This window comes from Chiroxiphia lanceolata, chromosome 2 (assembly GCF_009829145.1).
Source record: "Chiroxiphia lanceolata isolate bChiLan1 chromosome 2, bChiLan1.pri, whole genome shotgun sequence".
Taxonomy (NCBI): Eukaryota; Metazoa; Chordata; class Aves; order Passeriformes; family Pipridae; genus Chiroxiphia; species Chiroxiphia lanceolata.
The window spans coordinates 93,374,820-93,385,925 of record NC_045638.1 but is presented as its reverse complement, the minus strand read 5'-3'; the positions used below and the strand labels follow the sequence as shown (position 1 = coordinate 93,385,925).

At 43.1% G+C, this 11,106-nt stretch overlaps 1 protein-coding gene across 2 annotated transcripts in view; it reads left to right on the top strand.

The window, feature by feature from the left end:
- Positions 1-137: 137 nt before the first annotated feature.
- ATP6V1A (ATPase H+ transporting V1 subunit A) overlaps positions 138-11,106 on the top strand; it is a 29,144-nt gene continuing 18,175 nt past the window's right edge. The window contains exon 1 of one of the 2 annotated variants that reach the window (XM_032679361.1): positions 138-236. The gene's annotated coding sequence lies outside the window, so the exon portion shown is untranslated. Of the gene's footprint in view, positions 237-8,628; positions 8,825-11,106 lie in introns of those variants that run through there. The other variant, XM_032679360.1, reaches the window with a different exon arrangement.

Genomic DNA, 11,106 nt, shown 5'->3' with positions numbered 1-11,106 from the left:
CATCGCGCCCCGCTTCGTCCGGCTCGCCTTTGCCCGGAAGCGGCCTGGGCTGGGCAGGTGAAGCCCCGCCCGGAGTTGGGCAAGGCTCGCGCCGGGCACTTCCGGTGCGCGGCGCGGTCCGGCGCGGCGCATGCGCGCGGGGCCCGGCGTCAGCTGATCGAGCGCTGCCTTTGCCGCCGTCGCTGCCGGGGGGACTCGGGCGCATCGGGCGGATCGGGCGCGCCGGGTCGGCTCAGGTGAGGCGCTCGGGCCCTTCCCCAACCCTGCACCGCTCCCCTCGCCTCTCCCGAGGCGTGCCCTCAGGGCGTCCTCCCCTCCGGTGAAACGGGGGCTCGGCTCCCGCCGCCCCGCTCGGTCCCTGCCCGGGAGCGGCGCGGGGTCCCCGCGGAGCCGCTTCCTGAGGCAGCGCGGCCCCGGCCCTGCCGAGCGGGTGTCGCCGGGCCCCCGGGCAGCCGACCTTTACGGAGCCGCCGTGTCCCAGCGGGAAGGCGGCCGTGCGCTTCCCGGTCCTGCTGCTCAGGGAGATGAGATCTGGAAGCGAACCAGCTCCTGAGTGAGAAACCTGCTGAGCGATCTCGCAGACGCCCAGTGAGATACCCCAGGGTTATTCCGGAGTCCCGTATAAAAAAGGGAAGGGGCGATAGTGGCCGGGTTTCAGTGCCGGGTCATCCCACCATCTTGAGTGGGTGGAACTGAATCTGTCTGTACCTTGACCGCAGCCCAGCAGAGACGGAGCATCAAAGTTGTGGAGCAGGAATGCTGCTGCGGGCTTCTGACTGCAGCCCATTCCTAGCCGAGGACCCCCCCGTTGTTTTGCGGTTGAATATACTGATGGCACATCGAATGCGATTCCAAATGCGATTTCCTGTAGCCAGTGAAAAAATTCTGGTTTAGGTGAGGTGTTCCAAATGGCGCACTTGTCATTCACTTAGAGGCAAGGAAGAAATGATACATGACTGGATGATATTGTACATGTTACAGCTGGCAGTGACATTGCAGTATGTGACGTGTCAAGATCCATCCACTCAATGCAGTTGCCCAAAGTGATGTGCTTTCTTAGGAAGAAGTAAAAGAAAGTAAAACCTCTCTTCCTAAGGCTTTACTGGCTTCCCTTAGAGAACTTGCACTCCTACTGGGCATAAAAGCAATTTGGTGATACTTTTATTCATTGTAATGCAATACTTCAACAAAGTACACTGGCTATTTGATCTAGCATGGTATTTGAAATGCTAATACCACTTGATGAAGTGGAGAGGGGCTGGACAAGGAGGAAAGCCTGCTGACAGACTGCTAGAGGTAATTTACTAGCCCACCCCTTGGTAGCACTTCAGCGAGAACGTGCCAAATACAAGCTGGCATTTGGTAGTGGAAGTTTGAGTAACTGAGGCAGATCCTCAGTATACTGTAAATTGCTGTATTTGTGCTGACTTCGACACTGCAGATCTGCAGTAGCTAACGTTTGGCTTTTCTGTGCAGTATTTTAAAAGGCCTTTAAACGACCAGCAAACATAAATATTTAATTGTATCAACATTTTATTATTTTTTACTTAAGAGTGTGTGAAGTGAGGTCAGAGTCTACAGGTCTTTAAATTACCAGAAATAATGCAGCTTATTTTTTTCTCTGTCTGTCAGTTTCTTATGTGAAGTCTTCTGGAAAAGTTTTATTCTTTTATGTGGGAAACAAACTAGTTTTAATTTTGTAATCAGGTGGCAAAGCGCGGCATTCGGAAACACTAAATCACCGTGGTCATCAGCTTGAGAGTACAGGGAAGGAGAGATTAAGGCAACAGTGGAAAATGACTGCTGGCATCAGCTGACTGTTCGGATGGAGGTTGAAGTCTTGTGTTGCAATAGTAACATGCGATCTGTTTCCTCTGAATGCAGCCTTTTCATTTTCCAAATCAAGAATTATTTTCTACAGATAGTGATAATATAAGGGTGGAGCCATGAACAGTTAGTACTGTTTGCTTAACTCTTCTAGAGCATTAGATTAAATTTAGCCTTTATTTTTGGTCTAAGTATATATTAGCAGTTTTATACCTCATTAATCTTGACTTAAAGTCTGTGGGCCTCATTGTGCTTTTGTTATCTAAATTTTTTTCCCGGTATGACTTTGTGGATTTATCTTCCAGACTCACATGGGTGCTGGAACTGCCTGTTGTCATCCAAAGCTGCTACAGACTAGCAGGTTACTAAATGATTTCCCTGAAGGGACATTTAGAGGCACTACACTTTACCTCTTGCGTTGGGATACCATGACAGTGTCTCTTAGGGTTACTGAGCCCTGAAAATTCCAATTGATGGTTTTCCCTTGTGGTTTTAAATTGCATGTTTGTGAGCTAAGGCCATGTTCCTGGTTACTCTTCTAGAAAGAGTAAAGGGATGGTGTTGACCATAAAATGTTGAATGCTATTACTGGCCAAGTAGTAGTTCCCCTTTTTCTTTCTCTGTCTTTTTTAAAAAACCCTACAAAACACAAGCTATGCAATAACCCAATGCTACTTTGTCTGAAATAGTTTCTTTCCTCCATACTTGTCTCATTGATTTAAAAGTAGGGGATTTTAGGCTTGGAAATATTGAGGTATTGTTGAACAATGGTATCCACATGATTTTTTTTTTTTTAGGCTGGAATTATACCAGGGAAAACAGACCATTTAGTCAACTGGAATATCATGCTCATTCATTCTTATTCAACATCTTAAAACATGTGACTTCTTTAACCTTCCATCTGGCAGAGAGAAATGGGGACCAACTCCAGAAGAGGAAGTAGAATGAATCTAAACTTTTAAACCTTTTTTTCCTGTATGGATCACAGTAGTCACCTAAAGGTCCAACATGCAAAACTGGCTTAGACTGGATCTTCTGGTTGTCATTGTTGTACCTTCTTTTATGTTATGAAAAGGTTTTTTGTTCCTCTTTGATATGTCTACTGCCTTCTCCCCTTTGAGAGTGGACAGCTAAGCTTATACTAAATTCTTGAGTTTGGTCATCTCTCATGGCAGTAAGTTCTACAGTCTCAAAGATATGTTTTGTTTGGTTACTTTATTTCATCTGTGCATTTATTTCTCCTGTTTTTGCCAAACTCTCAAGTTCAGCACCTCTGTACCTTAGAACGGATGACCCTTTGCTGCCAGCTTTCTAGACTTCCATAAATTATATGGCTTCTCTAAAAGACTTTGCCTTCCAAGGCTTGGCTTTACTGAAATGATACACTTACTCTGGAAACCTGTAAGATGTATATGGCTAAATCCTGAAAGTCTTGGCCTAGCAGACCTTGTTACTATCACTTAACCAGATAACAGAAGATGATCAGTTTTAGGTGAATTTATTTTCTTGCTTCACCAGCTTGACTACTCCTCTGAGTTTGTGTAACAGTAAATTTCAGTGTCACTGCTTACTCTCTTCAGAAATCATTTGTCTGACAGTGGTCTAATACATGCATGGTGCCTCTGGACAGTTCTATTTTGCCATAGTTATGCTTGCTTACCAGAGTGGTTTGTGGTTGTTCATGGAAAAGAGAGGTGATCTGGATGTCAGTTGTGATGCTGGTCTGCGTTTTGTGCCTTAAGCGTGAAGAGCAGTCCTGTTGTGGTTGGGATGTCACGTGTGAGGAGGTGTGGAAAGGTTATGGGAAAAGCCATTGACTTTATAGGGAGAAAACTGTGCCTGTATTGGAATAACTTACTATAGCTGGACAAAAGCTTTCGGGTATGCAAGTTTCATGTAACAGCCTGAATTGACAGCTTTTTAAAACTGAGCAGTGAAATTGCATCTTCCAAGAAGTTCAGTTAGTGGGGCAAACCTGTGTCATTGTTACACTGTATCATTACTCCATTTCCCACTATGAAAGTAATAGCTTAAAAAGCTGCTCTCTAGAAAAAAAAATTAAAATGGTGTTTCTGGCTAAATGCAGATAACATTGGTAACAAGGCAATTCTATTATGTGGATTTCCTGTAAATCCTTGAAATTTTGAGGTTTTTGTTATCATGAGATAAATTTGTATCACCACAATATGTGGTTTAACAATGTTAAAATTTAATATGTTGGAGGGGTGCTGGCTGTTCTAAAGAAGCTATAAATACTTCATTGTATACTTTTATTGAACATAAAATCTCCAAATGTGACTTCACTTGCTTTAAAATATAAAGGTGAAGTTTTCCAAAGTCAACCTCAATGAAATATCCTTTTACTAGAATCCAGTGCCAGTATGTGTGTTGTGATTCCAACCAGGTGTTTCATTATACCAAAGGTGCTATAAAAGAGTACATTGGGGGCATTGGATCTTTCTCAAAGACTTTCATGGAATTCTAATCCTGGTTCAGGTCTTCAAACTAGCTGCCAAATAACCTTGCATAATAAACTGAAGATTCCACAATATCCCAACTTGAAAGATTATCTGAAAGTTAAGTGTAATGAGGAAATACTTATTCTAAACTGGTGTTCAGTACTTCAGCTGTTACACCTGGGGAAAGGAAGTTAGGCAGTGGTGACACTTGAAGGGGAGCCCCCATGTGTTTTTTAACGAGCCCAAACTATTAGTATGTTTCTGTATATAAAACTGAGCCTGACTCAAAAATCTAGCAACAGTTGTTCTGTGAAATTGCACACCTTATGTCTGTTGAGGCAAGATCTTCAACTGTACTGAACTTTACTAAAGTTTGCTGCTGTAGTTGCTTCCAGCTTTGTGTTCTTCTCGTTTGAATGTTTCTCGTCTTAAAGGTTAGAACTATAAAAAGTATTTCAAGTTACAGTGCCCAATATATCTGAAAGAAGAGTGACTTTTACTTAATAAAAGCAAGGATGGATTTTAGTTTGGCACTAATGTTAGGTTAATGAAAATTGCTCATGTAGAGGAAATGACTGAGCATTACACAGAGCAGATGGCTGCAGAACTTTTCAGCCGTAGCAGCTAGATGACAGGATCAGGATAAGAAAAGAAGGTCACTGCAGAACACAGAAATGAATATTGTATTAGTATTCTGTATTGCGATTTGGATTTCAGTTGCATTAGATCTTTCTTTTGTGTAAAAGTCAATCGAGCCAAAGAAAGGGCAGAATGTGTAGCAGGCTGAAAGGAATGTCAGATTTTTCACAGTAGTAAAATTGTGAAGCAGTGTAGCAAGTAAGAACTAAGGGGATGGTCATCTATTTCCTCCTCTGGAGAAAGCTTTTGCGTTGAGAGGAAAGAATTGGTGTAGAAAGCCCTATTATGGGAAACTATAGTTTATAACCAGTCATCTGATGAAGATTTTTTTTTTTCACATGAACAGTGTGGTTTTCTCTAGAGACAAGAGTATTTGATTTTATTAAACTAGGGTCTTTAGCAATTCTAGATATAGCATGACAGCTGTGTTTGATGTCCGAAGGCCAGTTATCTACTGAGCTGATCAGATCTTTAGTGGGTCAGAGCAGTTATGCAATGAATGCCTTGCCAGCCTTTCTATCTAGTTACATTTGTGCTGCAAGCTTCTTGGTCATGTTCAAACACAACTTTGTTCTGGTCCTGTTCCAGGCTAACTGAAGCTTCTGGGCCCAGCTAATTGGGCTTCTGAATAAAAGCTTGGGTACTTGACTAACAGCTTGTGATGGTAGTATGTCTTGCATGAACAGACTTCACACCTCACCTTTGTTTTAGGAATATATACTTATGTTGTATATATGTATTGAGTATAAATATATTTTTATATGTTTAGCTTGTGTGCAAGGCCTGATGTTCGTTTGAAGTGTCAGGCTGGTATGTATTGGCATACCCACAGGTAAATCCTCACCTGTTTTGAGGAAGAGGACAGTAGGAGCTCGTGATGGGCTTCATGAATTCCCTGTTGCACAGTCTCACTTTGTAGCCACTTTGTACTGCGATGACAGTGGCAGCGTGATTCTCTTCCCTGTCTTTTTTCTTCAGTACACCTGGATTTAGGTGTAGATGTGCTGAGTAGAGCAAACCTCATGTGAGAGTAAGGGGCTTTATAGTACCCAAGAAACAAGTTGCATGAAAGTCGAATTGTCTTGTAGGGCTGCAGATGGGTCCACAATATGTAGCTGAGCATCACTTAAACAGATTCTGGATCTACCCAGTGCAGAGGTGGCCTCAAACTGCCCTGTGGCAACTGGAATAATTAATGGATGAATGTCCATATGTTGAGTTTAAGAAATAATACTTCTAGCTCAGAGCTTGTGGCAAGAAGGTTGGTGCAATTAATTGCTTCACAATGTCTGTGTCATGAGAAGACTGAGCCACATCACAGTGTTGAGCACAGGAGGTGACTCCTGCCTGCTTCCATCAGAGTGCAGGTGACACAGCTGGGAGATGTTTGATATAGCAGAGGGCTGTGCTGCTGTACAGAGGGACCCTGACAGACTGAAAAAATAGGCTGATGGGAATCCCATGAAGTTTGACAAAGGAAAATGCCAAGTCCTGCACCTGGGGCAGAATAACCACATACCCTGCTACAGGCTGGGGACTGACTGATTGACTGCAAAGTGGCTTTGTTGAAAAGGACTAGAGGTCCTCAAGGGGAACATCAACTGCCAACGTGTCCTCATGGCAAAGGCAGCCAGCACTGTCCTGGGCTGCATTTGGGAGAATCCTGCCAACAGGTTCAGGGAGGTGGTTTTTTGCCTCAGTTAAGCTCAGTGGAAACCACATCTGGAGCACTGTGCCTGTTTCTGGATTCTCCAGTAAAAGATATGGCTTAACGGTGTGGGTCCCAAAGAGGACCACGAGACTGTTAAGCATTTGGAGATAGCAGAAGAGGATGAGAGAGCTGGGATTATGTGGCCTTGGGAAGAGAAGGCTCTGAGGATCTTAGTGTAAAGTATATAAACATCTAATGGGAGGGAGCATAGAGGATAGAGCCAGACTCTTCTCAGTGGTATCTGCTGAAGTAACAAAAAGCAGTGGGCACAAACTGAAATACAGGGAATTCCCTTTAAATGTAAGAAAATACCTTTTACTATGAGGGTGTCTGAACACTGGAACAGGTTGCCCAGAGTTGTGGTGTCTTCATCCTTGGAGGTGGTCAAAACCCCTCTGGACATGGCCCTGAGCAGCCTATATTAACTTGCTTTGAGCAGGGTGTTGGAAGTAGACAATTGCCAGAGGTGACTTCCAACCTCAGCAGTTTCGCTGTTTGATGACTGAGAAATCTGGAGTAATTTTCCCTGCTCTTTTGTAGTAAAATTATAACCCTGCATAGTGCGAAGGAACAGATTTCCTGAGAATACTGTTTGGCTTCCTTTCCCACTGACCTGTGTTACTGTTCTGGGCATGTTGGTTTTTTCTGGGGCAATATCCCAAATTCTAGATACGGAAATGTTGCTGAACTTCTGCATTCGTCTAGTAACTTAGGCATTGACTTTTTTTTTTAATACTTCCTCTTAAAAATATCATCTGTTGGAAGGGGAAGTATAAATCATCCAAATTACTGGAAATCTGTGGTAGTGATTATTGTATTATTTATGATGCCCTTGCAGCAGATCTTCATGCAGCTAGGCACTGGGGTTTATGCACTGTGCCAGAGTCTGCTCAGGTGAACACAGTAGGTGTTGGGAGTCTTGACTCAAGTGTGACACTAAGCTGATTGTCCAGTGTGGGTTGTAATCTTTACTATCCTGTAATGTCCAGGCTTTTATTAAGAAAAGGAGGAGGCAGGATTTTCTTTGGGAAACTTTATTTGGCTACATTTTATTGTGTATGCCTATTAAGCTTGCCCAGAACTTGAATGCAAGAGCTTGTATTCTGCTCCCATTTTTCTACCTTAGGAAGTCAGCACACATTAGCCTGTTTCAGATATAGTAAAATCTATTACCTTAGTTCAAAATTACTCCAGCAGAATGAGTCTTAGCACTGGTAACTTATTAATGGACTGCTGCTGCTTCTGAATTACTGATATTGTGCTGTTTACTGCAATTTTGGTTAGTGTTTTTGAGCTTTTGTGCCAGTTTGAAGTGTTGCTAATCCTAGAACTTGTGCAGATAGTCTTGAGAAGTTGTGAAGACTGCAGGGAACTCTTCAACTCAGGCAGCTTCTTGGGGAGAGATCACATAGCTGCTCATGTTCTGTACAGCACACAGGACAGTGTCAGTGCCTGTTGATCTCTGAAAACAAATTCCAGCAGCTGTCACTCGGGATGGCACATCACTCTGCTGAGGTGCTGGATGTTGTGCAGTTTCATCAATGCTGCTGCTAGCTAGGGGAAGGGCTTCTTAGCATAAGCCCCACAAGACTCTTGGACACAATCAATACTGTTCTACATGCTCAGGCAATTAGTATTACTGTGTCTTCAGCGCCTCCCTGTGCAGTCTGTTGTCAGCCAGTTGTTCTGTTAAGCTCTTCCAGAGCAGGGCACACACTGACATGGCTATATTACACTGGGGGGCTGGCAAGTAAATGGATTCCAGCAGAAAGCACACATCTCCCTTTCTTTATGTAGTAGTATGCACCACTTGGGACATTGGGATTATTGGCTTTGTAGGAGGCCCTTAATGCAAACGCTGAATCCTTTTAATTTCTTCTGCTCGGTCCCGTGCAGTAAGGAGGGCACAGACGGGAGTTCAGCTGGGCTCTGGGTGGCTTGATTTGCTATTGCGGCATTCCTCGGTGCTGGTGGGAGAGAGGGAGAGACTGATGACTCATCAAGTCAGGTGGTTATGCCTCTGCTGTGTGGCAGAAATTTCTTTCCCCTCTGCAGCAGGCTTTCTCATCCTTCTGTGTAGGGGCACTAGAAGGACAATTATTTCGTAAGTGGCGATGCTTAGCTGCTGAATTCCTGCTTTTGAATTGGGCCTGTGGATTTTTGTTGCTCCCTGTTTCTGCAAAATAAGGTAAGAATCGGTGTTTATGTGATAAAATTGTCGTGGATTTTCTTCCTTGCTGCAAGAAGGCTCCTTCTGAAAATCTCACCCAAGTCTTAATTTTGAAAAGATCTTTCTGGTAAGGCAGTTCATTGTGTAGATTTTGGGTCTGATTAAATGCTTGAACCAAAACCAAGGAACCGTGGTAGAAAACAGGTTTCTCCAGCGTTGAGAGCAGGGCAGTTACATTTTTGGGGTTACTGTGTAGCCAGATTGCTGTGCTGGAGAGAAACCAAGGTAGAAAGCTAAGGTTATAGGCCCTTTATTATTTAATTTTGACTATAAAATTAGTGTAATAGATCACCTTTAGTCAGAGGAGATTCTGCTGCAAGTAATATTTTGATTTCTGACACTCTTAATCAGAATATAACTGCTAGAGCTTTGGATCGTGTTTAAAATAATTGGTGAACTGTTTTAGGCAGGGAAGATCCCTGTATATAAGTTGTAAAGGATACAAGATGCATCTTTTCTCAGAAGGGAATTAAAATTAAGCTAATACCCTGTGTATGTGTGCAAGTGGACTTTTGTGGGAGGGAATTGCACATAGTGCCTGATATACAGTGGCAGGAGGCCTCTGAAAGGCTGTAGGAGCTCAGTAGATCTCTAAAATGGCCAGCTACCGTTATTTCTGGGTTAAGTACATACTGCCTCCATACACATGATGATGTGTTTAGCAAATCCTGACATGCTTTAGAGAATTTCATTTTGTCTGAGTACTGGCAGTGAAAACATTTAACGCTGTAGGTACTTAAGGCAACATTTTGGCCCTCAAGGACTTTTCCATTTAAAATGAAAATCTGTAGTGCTAATACACGAGCACAAGAAAATGATGCAGAGAAGATAACAGCTCTTTTTTTTTCTTCATTTGTTTCTTCAGTGTTAAATTTGTGTAGCCTTTTAAAAAAAGAGGTCAGCTTGACTGGGTGAGCACTGGCTTTGTGGAGATTGTACTTTGGAGGTAGAGAGGAGGTGAAACAAAGGTGAGGAAAAAATCACCACATCTTTTACACTTGGAATAATTAATAGGTATGTGTTTAAAAGCAGTTGGTGCAGGTTCTAGGGATCATAACAAGACAGGGTTTATTGTTGTATTGCTAGGTGGTCTAGTGGAGGAATCCCCTTCTCTTTTACTTGGCTTCACCAGCAATTTGGAAAGGCGACTGTTGGAATAGAGGGAGCAGAGCAGCCACAGGAGCAGGAGAGGAAGGTGTGTTGACTGTCGGGGTGTTGCCACTTAACCTGTGGAATGACTACCTGAGATTTCTGCTTCCCTCCCTAAAAGATAAACGGTCTCTTCAAGCAGGCCTTTGTTTAGGAAGAAAAGGTAATTTAAATTGAAACAGACCTGTGCTCTTCCTGATTTCTTGCCTTTGTAATCTGACTCTTTCATATGGGACCCTGTCTAATTGCCAGGCAGCATCACTAATTCAGTTATGAGAGTTTATTGTGCTTCTATAGAAGATTTTGATAGTGGAACTCTAGAGATTCTTCTGTATGGTATGTTGAAGCAAATGTTTTAAGTAGATTTATAAGAACAACTGCTTTTTTGCAGTATGAACAGTAATTGTGCTTGAGTTTTGCAGTGTCTTAGTTGTTCAAAGCAAAAAAGATGAGATAGTTATGTTAGTTTGATCAGAACCAGCTCTTAGCAGCTGCTCAGGAACTGCAGATTGCTTTGTGAGGACCTCCCCTCTGCCATTTGTCAGAGGAGGCTTTTGAGAAAAAGGCAGGGGAATTAAAATTGTCTTCTGGGCCTAAACAACAGGCAGTGTGAAAAATAAACTACGGTGATGGAGAGTAGAGGGATCTAAGGGATATGTGACTTAGCCTTTGGTCTCGAGACCAGTCTGCTTCAGACTGGTGGTGACTGAGTCATCATCAACTGTTGGAGTGGCTGCTGTGAAATGAATCAATGGCAGCCATGATAGAGAAACCACTCCAGAGAGACATGGAGCCTGGAAGAAGCTATTCCTTCAGGCTGAATAAGGGGTTGGAGTCGTGGGAGGTCTTTTTCTTACAGAGAGGAGCCACTGGTTTAGGATATTTATATTGGTAAAGAGGCTGAGGGGCAGAGGATTTGTAGTGTAGTATTAAAAAGCTGGAAAACAGTTGTAAGATATTAAGAATAGCCAATGTCAGCTACTGCTCCTGAAGAACAGGCACAAAAGTGTCTTTTAATGGTGGTGGAAGGGGTGGCAATGTGGTTATTGTCTTGCTTATTGTACATGGGCCTGTTTTTCCAGCCTGAATAT